The sequence below is a fragment of the Epinephelus lanceolatus genome, chromosome 17 (assembly GCF_041903045.1).
Source record: "Epinephelus lanceolatus isolate andai-2023 chromosome 17, ASM4190304v1, whole genome shotgun sequence".
Taxonomy (NCBI): domain Eukaryota; kingdom Metazoa; phylum Chordata; class Actinopteri; order Perciformes; family Serranidae; genus Epinephelus; species Epinephelus lanceolatus.
This window is the reverse complement of record NC_135750.1, coordinates 7186723-7201016: the sequence shown is the minus strand read 5'-3', so window position 1 is coordinate 7201016 and position 14294 is coordinate 7186723. Positions and strand designations below refer to the sequence as shown.

Here is a 14294-nt window from a genome sequence, read left to right as displayed (position 1 = left end):
AGGGACTACCTGCAGGGGTTTTGGGACTAGTGTCAGAGGTTTGTGAGGAAGCTTCAGAGCTCTGGAAACATGTTGTAAAGGTTTGGGGACTCATGGTAGATGTTCGTAGCTTAGCTGCAGAGGTCTGGTGACAGACCTCAGTTTGATGAAGAGTCAGTAGTTTCATAGAGTTGCCTGTTAAAGTGTCGCCTTGTATATCCTAACCTCCAGAAAAATCCTCTGATTAAAGATGAAGCCCCAGAATATATATATATATATATATATATATATATATATATATATATATATATATATATTTTGTCTATTTTGCATTAAATTTAAACTGACTATCTTTTAGGATTTTGGACAGTTTGAAGACTTCATCTTGGGGTCTGACAAACTGTGTTGCATAATATTTCTCTGTTTTTGGACATTTGTACATTTAACTGTTATTAGGTAATATAATGTGCAGATTCATTGACACATAACTACATCTTGTTAAACCATAATCTTCAGCTGTCAGCACTCACACACATTTTCTTCAGTAAATTCAGTTCTAGTTAAACGTTGCTGTGTTGATCCTTTTCCTGTTGATAGCTGATAGTTTCTCCAGCAGCTGCTGAGGCTGAAGACTAAAAACTGAATTTCCCTGAACCTGAACCTGAACCTGAACCTGACCCCAGCTGTGTGTCTCCTGAGACCGACCAGTCACATGAACATGGCATTGATGTTAAAGGACAAAAAGTCTCTGCTGCACAGTAAGCTGACATTAAATGTCAAATGAAGCTGACAGCTTCCCAATATAACTGGTCTTCTACTGCTGATATTTAAGTTCTCCTTCTGAATCTAACCCCAACTCTCTGGGGACTAGTTGAGGAGGTCTCCTCAGGTGTGTTGTGGCCTAAACCAAACCTCAGTTTGAAGTGATGTGGCAGGTCAACAGTGTAAAGTCTGAACACATCAGACTAACAACACACTGCTTAAACAATCACACACCAAATACAAACAAGTATCACATCAGCTGTGACTCTAGTTGTTTAGTTATTGTATCCCATTGTAATGTTGGTTAAATAAGCATTATAAACAAGACGTGTTTCAAACACATGCTTTAACTGTAATAAAATAACTTCCAGTGCCAAATAAAACCAGTGAAATCAGAGACAGAAATCTTGTATGTTCAGTAAATTTCAGTGTTTCTATCAGTTTCCAGCAGCAAAGAGAAAAGTCCCCTGTACCCAGTTGTGTGTCCATGAACAGTGATCGGTCAAAAGATGATTGGTTTGACTTCAAAGATGGACTCCCTTCTTCTGACCTGCTGTAAGTAAATAAAACTGTTCTGATCCTCAGTCATGAGACACAGAATCAGGTGTCCATCATTTACAGTGTTGTTTACATCTGGTTTTCATTCTGATCAATCATGACAGAACACGTCTTTAACTAACTGGTCTGTGTGTGATCCAGAAGGTTCTGAGTTCAGATTACCCAGAATGCTCAGAGAGTCAGAGGGAGGATGAGGGGGTGTTGGATGATGATGAGGATGAAGAGCAGAGGAGGAGCAGCAGCAGAGAGGCATTTGTGAAGATCACACTGAACTTCCTGAGGAGAATGAAGCAGGAGGAGCTGGCTGACTGTCTGCAGAGCAGTAAGAGGATTTCTATAAAGATTTAACATGATGGATAAACGGGACGTTTACTAATGTCTCAAGAGACGGACCAAAATATATTCATATACTCATTCTTTGAGGAAATGACCTGTTGAAATATTTTCTTTGTCTTATTGATGTTCTTTGTTGTGTTTATTCAGAACATCTTGCTGCAGTCTGTCAGCGTAAACTGAAATCTAACCTGCAGAAGAAGTTCCAGTGTGTGTTTGAGGGGATCGCTAAAGCAGGAAACCCAACCCTTCTGAATCAGATCTACACAGAGCTCTACATCACAGAGGGAGGGACTGCAGAGGTCAATGATGAACATGAGGTCAGACAGATTGAAACAGCATCCAGGAAACCAGACAGACCAGAAACAACAATCAGACAAGAAGACATCTTTAAAGCCTCACCTGGAAGAGATGAACCAATCAGAACAGTGATGACAAAGGGAGTGGCTGGCATTGGGAAAACAGTCTTAACACAGAAGTTCACTCTGGACTGGGCTGAAGACAAAGCCAACCAGGACATACAGTTGACATTTCCATTCACTTTCAGAGAGCTGAATGTGCTGAAAGAGAAAAAGTACAGCTTGGTGGAACTTGTTCATCACTTCTTTACTGAAACCAAGGAAGCAGGAATCTGCAGGTTTGAAGAGTTCCAGGTTGTGTTCATCTTTGACGGTCTGGATGAGTGTCGACTTCCTCTGGACTTCCACAACAATGAGATCCTGACTGATGTTACAGAGTCCACCTCAGTGGATGTGCTGCTGACAAACCTCATCAGGGGGAAACTGCTTCCCTCTGCTCGCCTCTGGATAACCACACGACCTGCAGCAGCCAATCAGATCCCTCCTGAGTGTGTTGACATGGTGACGGAGGTCAGAGGGTTCACTGACCCACAGAAGGAGGAGTACTTCAGGAAGAGATTCAGAGCTGAGGAGCAGGCCAGCAGAACCATCTCTCACATCAAGACATCATGAAGCCTCCACATCATGTGCCACATCCCAGTCTTCTGCTGGATCACTGCTACAGTTCTGGAGGATGTGATGAAGACCAGAGAGGGAGGAGAGCTGCCCAAGACCCTGACTGAGATGTACATCCACTTCCTGGTGGTTCCGACCAAAGTGAAGAACATCAAGTATGATGGAGGAGCTGAGACAGATCCACACTGGAGTCCAGAGAGCAGGAAGGTGATTGAGTCTCTGGGAAAACTGGCTTTTGATCAGCTGCAGAAAGGCAACCTGATCTTCTATGAATCAGACCTGACAGAGTGTGGCATCTATATCAGAGCAGCCTCAGTGTACTCAGGAGTGTTCACACAGATCTTTAAAGAGGAGAGAGGACTGTACCAGGACAAGGTGTTCTGCTTCGTCCATCTGAGTGTTCAGGAGTTTCTTGCTGCTCTTCATGTCCATCTGACCTTCATCAAGTCTGGAGTCAATCTGATGGCAGAGCAACAAACAACATCCCAGAAGTCTGAAACAAGACAAGACAAATCTGAACTAACACATCTCCACCAGAGTGCTGTTGACAAGGCCTTGCAGAGTCCAAATGGACACCTGGACTTGTTCCTCCGGTACCTCCTGGGTCTTTAACTGCAGACCAATCAGAAACACCTACGAGGTCTGCTGACACAGACAGGAAGTAGCTCACAGACCAATCAGGAAACAGTCCATTACATCAAGAAGAAGATCAACGAGGATCTGTCTGCAGAGAGAAGCATCAGTCTGTTCCACTGTCTGAATGAACTGAATGATCGTTTTCTAGTGGAGGAGATCCAACAGTCCCTGAGTTCAGGACGTCTCTCCACAGATAAACTGTCTCCTGCTCACTGGTCAGCTCTGGTCTTCATCTTACTGTCATCAGAAGAAGATCTGGACGTGTTTGACTTGAAGAAATACTCTGCTTCAGAGGAGGCTCTTCTGAGGCTGCTGCCAGTGGTCAAAGCCTCCAACAAAGCTCTGTAAGTACAGAGACAGCTGGATTCATACTGTATATCATAAGTTAAATACTCTGTTGTCTTTTCAACTTACTATCTTTTTCTTTATGATACCGTCTCTTCAGGTCTGTTAGTGTCCTGTTACCTGAAGTACTAACTGAGATCTTTGGTCCTTTAGATTTGACTTCAGTCCAGACTCATTAATCAAAGACAATTGCATTTCAACACAAATATTTTTTTCCTGTTCATTGTTGTCTCTTCAGACTGAGTGTCTGTGATCTCTCAGAGAGAAGCTGTGAAGCTCTGTCCTCAGTTCTCAGCTCCCAGTCCTCCCATCTGAGACACCTGGACCTGAGTAACAACGACCTGAAGGATTCAGGAGTGAACCTTCTGTCTGATGGACTGAAGAGTTCACACTGTACACTGGAAACTCTCAGGTCAGGATTCATCAACATGTTCAACCGATGGCCACTTAGATCCTGATTTACATTAGTTGATAAACTCATAACCATCACAGGATTGTCTCTGCTGATATGATTTCAAACCAGTTGTGTTTTGTGTTTCAGTCTCTTTCCATCAACATGTTTATGTTGTTTTTTTCTCTGTTGTTGGAACTTGAAATATCAGAGAGGAATCAGTGATGTTGTCAAATAGTTGGTGGACATTAGTGGGTGTTTGGTTGTGACTAGAAAAGAGTCAGTAATAATGTTGATGTAACCCCACAGTAGGCGACAGTATGGCAGTACTGTGGTACCCACCCTCAGATTATGTGACATGTGTCTTGTGTGTTTGCAGTGTGTCAGGCTGTCTGATCACAGAGGAAGGCTGTGTTTCTCTGGCCTCAGCTCTGAGCTCCAACCCCTCCCATCTGAGACACCTGGACCTGAGTAACAACAACCTGAAGGATTCAGGAGTGAACCTTCTGTCTGATGGACTGAAGAGTTCACACCGTACACTGGAAACTCTCAGGTCAGGATTCATCAGCATGTTCATCAACCTGCAGAGGGCTGTACCATGAAGCAAGATCAGTGGCTTAGCCAGACATGTTGAGTTGGGTTTTTCATACTACAAAGGTGGCTCTTTTAACCTGGCTAGATTGCCATGGTCAACTATGCTACAAACCTAACCTGCTTGGGACGAGTTTATGCTCCGAGTCTCTGCTTCAAATCAGCTAAAAAGTACCTTTCACTGCTCCTTTGAGAAGCGTCACTCTATAATCAATGTGAATATATGAGCGATGCAGATTGTCAGCTGAGGGAAAACATTATAAATGCACTTTATCCAACTTGTTGAGCTGTAACGTTACATACATGTCCCCGAACAAAGCTGTGTGATTACAGTAGTGTTTACTGTATCTATCACGTCACTTTATTTTAACACAGGAACCTAGAGTCCATCAGTGATGCTGAAAATCTGAGGACCATTGTTTTATTTTATCTGTAAGGTTGTTGTTGCTCTCACTGAACTACTGAATATATTTGTGTCCTCTGGTCCATCTGTCCACGCTGGCTCTAAGAAAAGCTTCTTTAAAATCACAGGTAGCAAACAGGTCACTATATTATTAATCAGGATGATGTTTACTGTCATATGAAATATGATAGAATCCTGTCAAAGCACCATAACGTTACCATTGTGGATTAGGTTTTATGTTTGGTCCTGATTTGCTGAAGTCTGTTTTACACTGCTGGTATATGACAGCTGATAGAACACTGATTAGAAAATGAATTAGTCCATTGGTATTTATCACAGATAATATTCAATCAGTAAAATTCATTTCAATTTAATTTGCCCCCATCAGGGGCGTTGTTTCAGCAAAAGCTAAGGTATGGCAATATGGCATGACGTCACAGAGCTACTGATGATGGAGTTTCAAAAATATGAACTTATATAAACCTTCACTTTGGTCTTTGACCTGTCAGAAATACATACTATGCTATTGAAAACTGTTTCAAAGGACATGGAGCTGTTTCTCACATTCATAATACCTCATGTCTGCATGTAATGCACGACTTGGTGAGAGCAGTGAAAACATCGGACCTATTTCGGTGCATATTTCAGCACCGTGGACAGCGAGTGGACGTTTAAATATCATTAGTCATGTGTTTAACTTCACAGAAAATAAAGAAAATAAATTAATTACAAGCTCATTTCTAGAAGATAACCAAGGGGTCCGGTGTATGAAACACAGTAAAACAAAGGCCAATTTGGTACAATACTGTGTAGGCGAATTTATTGGAGTGTCTCCAGAGACCGAAAATACAAGCTTAACATGAAGAAAAACCCCCCACATACAATCAGACAGGCTTCAAGACATCATTTAGACAGGCTGTCTACAGCAGCAGAGCAAAATGCTTTTACAACACACAGATACCGTATTTTTCCAAATAGTAGCCCGGGCATTTATTTCACAAAATCGATTTTGACCCCAGGCATTTAAAAGAACCAGGCGGCTATTTGCTCAAGGCTTTTTTTTTTTTTTTTTGCACCGACCTGCACCAGGCCGTTATTTGGTTACAGTTCCTGTCCAGTTTGTTTTTTAGTGCAAAAATACTGTATAATGTAGGGGTGAGTTCGTGTACAAAAATCTCTGAACATTTAGAGTGGGTCATTTTTTTCGTGTACACGGGTTTCACCGCTGGGTGGTGCTATTGCATTATACCAGTAAAGCCCCAGTTATCCGAATACCAACCGAACAGGCCATTTAACCAACAGTTACAGGCCGCCACACCGGAAATATCTCCATCCCGACGGTCCGCCATCCCGAATTCTGGTCCCTGAGTCCTGACAGTAAGCTATGGCGAGCCTGTAGAAGCTGTATTCCCCATGCATGTCCCCGATTTTCACTGGGGACGCATGTGAGTAATTCAGGCTGACATTACCTGTTTTTCAGCGAACTCTTCTGGTAATTTTATTAAAAGGCATGGCATATAGGTCCACAGTAACTTATTATTATTATTATTATTATTATTGGGTCTTATAAGAGTGGGCTACAATGAGTACCGGGCCATCAAATCACAGCATCCGCGGTGAGAGGACACGGAATTGTGTGCGCTTTTACGCACGCGGGTCAAGGCGATCATGGATATTTCAATCAGTCAATCAATCAATTTTATTTATAAAGCCCAATATCATAAATCACAATTTGCCTCACAGGGCTTTACAGCATACGACATCCCTCTGTCCTTAGGACCCTCACAGTGGATAAGGAAAAACTCCCCCCAAAAAAACCTTTAACGGGGGAAAAAAACGGTAGAAACCTCAGGAAGAGCAACTGAGGAGGGATCCCTCTTCCAGGACGGACAGACGTGCAATAGATGTCGTACAGAACAGATCAACATTATAAATTAACAGTAATCCGTATGACACAATGAGACAGAGAGAAAGACAGAGAGAGATGCAGGACAGACGGTAATGACAGTAGCTTACAACAACATTAATGAAAGTAATAATATTATCATTATAATTACGGCTATTGTGGTACAATATGTTGAAAGTATATATTAATATCTGACAGTATACATATGTGACAATAGTCATATGTGTATAATAACAGTAGAAGTATGACTAATGACTAATGATGACAGCAGCAGCAGGAGGCATCTGGCAGGACCACGGCAGCAGCACTTCCACACACGTCACGCTATCCAGGCACCGCTGCGATATGAGTTAACCTGAGAGACAGTGGAGCACAAAGGCTCCGGAGAAGGAGCCGAATTAGTGACATCCAGAATGGCCGAGTTAGCAAGATGCAGTAATACGAGAGAGAGAGAGAGAGAGAGAGGGAGCACATCACATATTTGATGTGGGAAAGATGAAGCGAGATGTATTACCTGTTTTAGATACGTGGTTGTCTGTCCGTCCGTCCGTCTGTCCGTAGCACGAGTCATGTGCACCACTTCACCACCGACCCCTGCGTAAAAGCGCAAACAGTCCCTCAAGGAGGGACAGCCATGAGGCAATGAATGAGGAAATAATTGCCCGGGCCTTTAATTGGACCGACGTTTAATACGCAAAATGGGGTCAAACCCCCGGCGGCTATTAGGTGCCCGGCGGCTATTTGCCACCGGGCGACTATTTGGAAATATACTTTAACTCACATAACTCATAACTCGCGGAGGAGCGAAGTGGCGAACAGTTTGATTCAATAACACTCGTATTCACTGATGAGCATATTATTGACCTATTTAAGTGCAATACAATGAAAACAACCAGCCAGTGCGCCTTGAGTAAGATGACTACAGAACCTCTCTCTTTTTTTTCTCCGGATTCCAAGGTATGGCAGCTGCCACACCTCGCCATACCTAAATGATGTCTATGGCCCCCAAACTTTAGTGATGTATGTGTCTCCTTCATTAAGGGACAGTAAACGCACTTCTTGTTTAAATCTGCTGCATCAAGTTTAAAGTTTCAGAGCTGTAGAAAGAGCAGCTGTCACGTTAGAAATAAACAGAGAGGTAAAATAAATATATTCACATATGAGTTCACACAGTTCATTCAAATAAACACAAGAAGTTTGTGCTCTAGAGAAAGGATCAGCACTCAGTGAATAACCTCCTAAGCCCTATGATAAGCTATTATGGCAAGGCTTAACTATACAGACCAGTGAGCAATGACAACTAACATGTCTTTGGGGTCATCGGGTGGGAACCTCCTTTCACCAATGTTTTGTCTGGTTGGTCCCACGACACCTCCAGGAGGCTAGACAGTGATCTCTGGCGTCCAAGAGACACTCCCCTAATGCCAGGTCTCACTGCTCCCCACACCAACCCAATAACCTCCTTTACCTTACTTACACATGGCTTTCTCAGCCCAAACAGCACTGCCACCTTCAACAAACCCAGGCTCCATACATGCGAGCTCCAGGTAGAAGCAGTGCTGATACTACTTTTCCTAGCACATTCACCATACTCTATTTCACACACTACATAGCGTAACTACAATATAAGCTAAAGTTAAAGGAGATAAATAAACTTATAGGATCAGCAAACACACTCACCTTGCAGCATGGTCTCAAACAAAAGGGATTCAAATAGGCCACTCCCACACTTAAATACTTCCTCTTCCTGGATTTCCTCCTGAGAGGAAGTGGATCTCTCCACCTGATCTCAAGGAGTTATGTACCCTGCTTAGAAGTTCCCCCTGCTGGCCCCCAACTGACATTATTTCTTTGCTTCCAGATCCATTGGCTACATCTAAGTGCTTCATCTGACATTTCCTTCACTGTCTTCCTCAAACTCTGTCCCCGCACTCCGAGTTCCCCCAGGAGCAAGACAGCTGATCTTGCTATGAATCCCCTACACCCCACTTCCACTGGATAAATCCTAGTTTTCCATCCTCACTGCTCAGCTTCTGCTCCTAAGTCTGCATATCTAAGCTTTTTTCTTTCATAGGCTTCTTCCACTGAGTCTTCCCAAGGAACTGTCAGCTCAGTGAAATAAACTATCCGTTGACTCACTGACCACAACACTAAGTCAGGCCTCTGCTTGGTACAAACTATTTCCTGGGGAACAACAAGCTTCCCCCCTAAATCTACTTGCATTTCCCAATCACAAGCACCTTCTAGGCGGCCACACCCTTGCCTCCTTACTAACTTATCTCTTCTGTGCTTCTCTCCCTCACGGACAAACTGAATTACTAAACTCCTATCCTTAACACCTTCTGAATTCACCTGTCTTCGTTTCCCTTCGATGCCTGCAGCTAAACATTTCAACACCTTGTTATGTCGCCATGTACTGTATATCTATCAATCAATCAATCAATCAATCAATCAATCAATCAGTTTTATTTATAAAGCCCAATATCACAAATCACAATTTGCCTCACAGGGCTTTACAGCATACGACATCCCTCTGTCCTTATGACCCTCGCAGCGGATAAGGAAAAACTCCCCAAATAAACCCCTTTAACGGGGGGAAAAAACGGTAGAAACCTCAGGGAGAGCAACTGAGGAGGGATCCCTCTTCCAGGACGGACAGACATGCAATAGATGTCGTACAGACCAGATCAGCATTATAAATTAATAGTAATCCGTATGACACAATAAGACAGAGAGAGAGAGGGAGGAAGAGACAGAGAGAGAGAGAGAGAGAGAGAGAGAGATGCAGGACAGACGGTAATGACAGTAGCTTACAACAACAGTGAAAGTAATAATATTATAGTTATAGTTCTGGCTACTGTGGTACAATATGTTGAAAGTGTCTAACTTTACAGCCTGACAAAATATGCTTTAAGGTTGCGGTACCTGAACACAATGGGCATGATGGGTCCTCATTTACCCACAGTTTTAGGTTCTCGGGGGGTGGTAACACATCATATGTAGCCCCTACCAGGAATCTAATACGATTCTCCTCCATACTCCACAGGTCCCTCCAACTAAGCTTCCTCTTCTCTACACTTTCCCAATTCAACTACTGTCCCTGTTTAGCCTGGGCCACTACCTTTGCACCCCTTAATATCTCCTCCTGTCTACGTATCTGTTCCACGACCAGCTTTCTTTTATCTTTGAGACCTGCTTTATTCCATACTGGTTTGCCTGAGCAGAGCCCCAGGCCTCCCCGGCCAAACTGAACATTACCTACAATCTCTGCATATCTAAGAGCTGCCTCTGCCTCCTGAACTGCCGATCTTGGGTTCCACTTCCTCCCCTTGGTTGGATTTGGAACCACACTCCTAACTACCACATCCTTACTCCCAGATAACAAGAGCGCTGTCCTGACCTTTGTACATTTAAATTCCTCTGTTAAACTAGATACTGGCAGTTGAAGTGTCCCTTTTCCATACAATGCAACACTACTTAGGCACTTAGGAGCACCCAACCACTTCCTAATATAGGAGCTAACTGACCTTTCAATTCTCTCCTCAACGGATATTGGAATTTCATAAATTGACAATGGCCACATTAACCTAGGATATAGCCCAAATTGCAAACACCACAACTTCAACTTTCCTGGAAGTTCTGATTTATCTATTCTATCCAATCCTTCTGCCACATCTTTTCTAAATAGTAATGGTAATATTAATGCAAACACTCCTCTCTGGCTGTAATTGAAGCCACAGTGTTGCTTTTTAATTTTTAAGATTCTTCAAAGGTGGAAGTAGGCGGCACGTGATCGATCAGTTTTAAAGGTCAACTGATGCGCTGACTGCATCATTTGACTTGTTTTATGTAAACGTGCAGAGCCTGAAGAAGAAATCCTGAGTTAACAGACAGTTGACAACCACCTTCATGGTGTCTGTTATCTCTGACTGAGACTTTAGGGTTTGTTGAGTCAGCTCAGACAAAGAGAGACTGGTTCTGTTGAACTGGCTTCATGGTGGAGCCCACAAACCAGAGGGCTGCACCATGATGCCATGATTTATCAAGACTGTTTACACTGATTCACTATTACCATGTAATAGTGAATCAGTGTAAACAGTCTTGATAAATCATGGCTTCATGGTTCACTGTTTACACTGATTCACTATTACCATGTAATAGTGAATCAGTGTAAACAGTCTTGATAAATCATCAGAATGTTTTGCTGTTTTAAAGGTTTAACAAGTTTGTTTTGCACAGACAGAGAGTTCCCTGGCTGATAAGAGTCGACTGGTTGTGGGACTCACCACAGAAACTACTGTACTACTACTACTGTAATATTTTCAGCTCCAGATTACACACAATAAAAACCAGTGCTGACTGTTGCTAGGAGACAGAATGTGAACAGCAGTGTCAGTCAGACACTTTGTACATCCAACCATCCACCCTGACCTCCTCTATCAGAGGTTCTGTCTCCTTTACTTCTGACAGACAACAGTCATTATGACACAAACAAAGGAGGTCACTCATCAGGAGTAAAACAGGTGGTTTCAAAGCTCCAATAATCAATACTTGTATATTGATAATGGATCAGCTGACTGTAATGGTGAAGTGTTGTGTGGTCGTGATGAACCCACAGTAAACTGTTGAAACACCACCTGCTCAGGTACACTGAACTAAAACAATATCAGCTGATTAATAATGAGTGATGAACATGTCAGTCCATGTGTAGACAATAACAAAGCTGTGTGTATGAGAGTGATGTAATGTCCATGTTTCCATGGTGAAAGAGGAAGTGCTGCTCTGACCCCCCTCCTCCTTTCAGGGTGGAGCCTGGTGGAGTGCGATGGTTGAGACCAGGTCTGAGGAAGTGTAAGTGTGTTTTTAATGTGATCTTCAAACTGTGACATCACTCATTCAAATCTCTGATGTCATCATCAGAGTGATGATAGATGAATAACTGCAGCTGTATTGTGTCTTCTTCTCTCCATCAGATTCCTGTGAACTCACAATCGACACAAACACAGTGAACAGAAAGATCAAACTGTCAACAACAACAACAACAACAACAGGAAGGTGACACGTGTTAAGGAGGATCAGTCATATCCTGATCATCCAGACAGATTTGACTACTGGTCTCAGCTGCTGTGTAGAAATGGTCTGACTGGTTGCTGTTACTGGGAGGTCGAGTGGAGAGGAGGGGTTCATATATCAGTGAGTTACAGAGGAATCAGCAGGAGAGGAAACAGTAATGACTGTGTGTTTGGATGGAATGATCAGTCCTGGAGTCTGAACTGCTTTTATGGTGGTTACACTGTGTGGCACAATAACAGAACATCCATCATCTCCTCCTCCTCCTCTGGTAGAGTAGCAGTGTATGTGGACTGTCCTGCTGGCACTCTGTCCTTCTTCAGAGTCTCCTCTGACACACTGATCCACCTCCACACCTTCAACAGCACATTCACTGAACCTCTTTATCCTTGGTTTAGGCTCTGGTCTGGTTCCTCAGTGTCTCTGTGTTCTCTGTAGGAGGGAGAGTCTCCTCCTGTTAGAGAAACTTTCTCACTGCTAAACAGATAGTTCAGTCTGTACAGGATCACACACAGCTGATGGTAGTTCACAGAATGTGTGTAGGATGTGAGTTTGTCCTGACGGTGGCACTAAAGAAAACACTCTCTCACTCCACAGATGACTCGTTTTCTGCTCGACTGTTTTTTTTCTTTGTTTTTATTTATGATTTTTGTGCAAAATTTTAATTTGTCTTCAGTCTCACTGAGAAATGCAGTCAGCAGGACAGACAGAGGACAGGGACAGATCTGGGTCCAGGCAAACACTCGGGTGCTGAAGGTCCACAGGATGCAGAGAGACAGAGGGAAGACATCATGTGGACTTGTGTTGTCCTCTGTTGTTGTCCTCTAAACTTCACTGTGCTCAGCCTCTAATAAAGACGCTCACAGGAAGGCGTCTCCAGTTTTTCATGTGACAGCAGGAACCTTCATGAATGATAACTGACCTTCTGTGCTTCTTCTACACACTGATGAGCTGTTTAATACACTGATAGATTTGTGAAGCAGCGACTGTTGTGACTCTAAACTAATGTGACTTTAAAAGCAACATCTCCTACATAAGAGGTAATATCTCAGTGCTGAAGTGGGTGTGCATAAGGTTAGGAGATAGTGAACAGAATGTTAGGAGACATTATGTCGTATGTAGAAGATAATATGTCCTAAGTCAGGATAATGTCTTGTATGTAGGATATCATATCTTGTACTGAGGAGATGAACTTTTGGTCTACATCACCCACAAAATGAATAAATAAAAATTCTCAGCTTGTCTCTCAGGGCTTCCGTAGTTTCTCACCACAACCACTAGTGGTTAAAAACTCCACAACCAAACTCACAAAATTCCGTTTTGCAATTCGGCAACAAAGTTTGGGCAGCTGTGTATGAATATGTCTCATTGACTATATGAAGATTCTGCTGCTGTCCATTCATATTGGAGCTGCTGTATATTTGGGCCGAGGGCGCCGCCTGCAGTGTGGAGGCGGCACTAGGTGGAGGTGAAGAATGAGACTGATCTGAGAGCACCTGACCGTCACCGCCCCTTCCTACCTGTTGGAACTTTAGTTTCACTTTGTGTGCTCGTCGTCGTGTCGCAGTTTCTTCTCTTCATCTAAAGGTTTGTAAGCTTTGACACTTTTCACTGTGTGGCTCTTGAATGACTCTTTGTTAGTTCAGTTCGTGTAGAAACTTGGTAAAGTGGAGTTCAGTTTCCAGTTTCCCTGGTTACGTGCACGCGCGTGTTAGTGTTTGGATCAACAGATAAGGGCGCACGCAAGTCGCAGTCACATACTTCATATTCAGTGCGTCGGGGTCGGGAGCGCGCAAAACGCACTTCAGCACTTACAGACACGTCCCTCTAGACCTTCTGAAGAGGAACAGAGACTCTTCAGTCCGGACTTAATCACTCTTCACTTTCTCCTCTCACAGTTTGTAACCAAGAATTTAAACTCTATAAGAAAAGTTAGAGGTTCATGTCTTCTCAATAGTGAGAAGGGGTCGGGAGCGCGCAAAACGCACTTCAGCTTCATTCGCTTCCTTTTCCGCACCTGTGGCGCACTTGGGCGCGTGCTGGCATCCGAAAGATTATTATTGAGGCTGAGACGATCATGGCCAATCACATTCAGTGTTTTCATCCCCTTTACACGCAGAGCTCTCCGCGTCATGACGCAGTTTGGATCCCTTTTGTTCAGGGGAAACTTTGGGTGCGTTCCGATCAGGACAATCAGGACAGACTACTGTCTCTGCTTTTATACTCGTTCCCATGGAGACAAAGCAAAACGCCGTTCACGCTGCTCACTAGAGATGGAGGTCAACCCGGAGAGCTCTGCTGTTGTTACTTTGCCATGTTTAAAGTTATGACTGCAAACACTGTAGA

At 43.3% G+C, this 14294-nt stretch overlaps 1 pseudogene across 1 annotated transcript; it reads left to right on the top strand.

Annotated features, from left to right (window-relative positions):
* The first annotated feature begins 905 nt into the window (after positions 1-905).
* LOC144458413 (NLR family CARD domain-containing protein 3-like) lies at positions 906-13185 on the top strand (annotated as a pseudogene). Its single transcript, XR_013487907.1, has 7 exons — positions 906-923; positions 1441-1621; positions 1783-3586; positions 3826-3999; positions 4358-4531; positions 11683-11729; positions 11852-13185. The product of XR_013487907.1 is annotated as an NLR family CARD domain-containing protein 3-like (transcript).
* The last annotated feature ends 1109 nt before the right edge of the window (positions 13186-14294 follow it).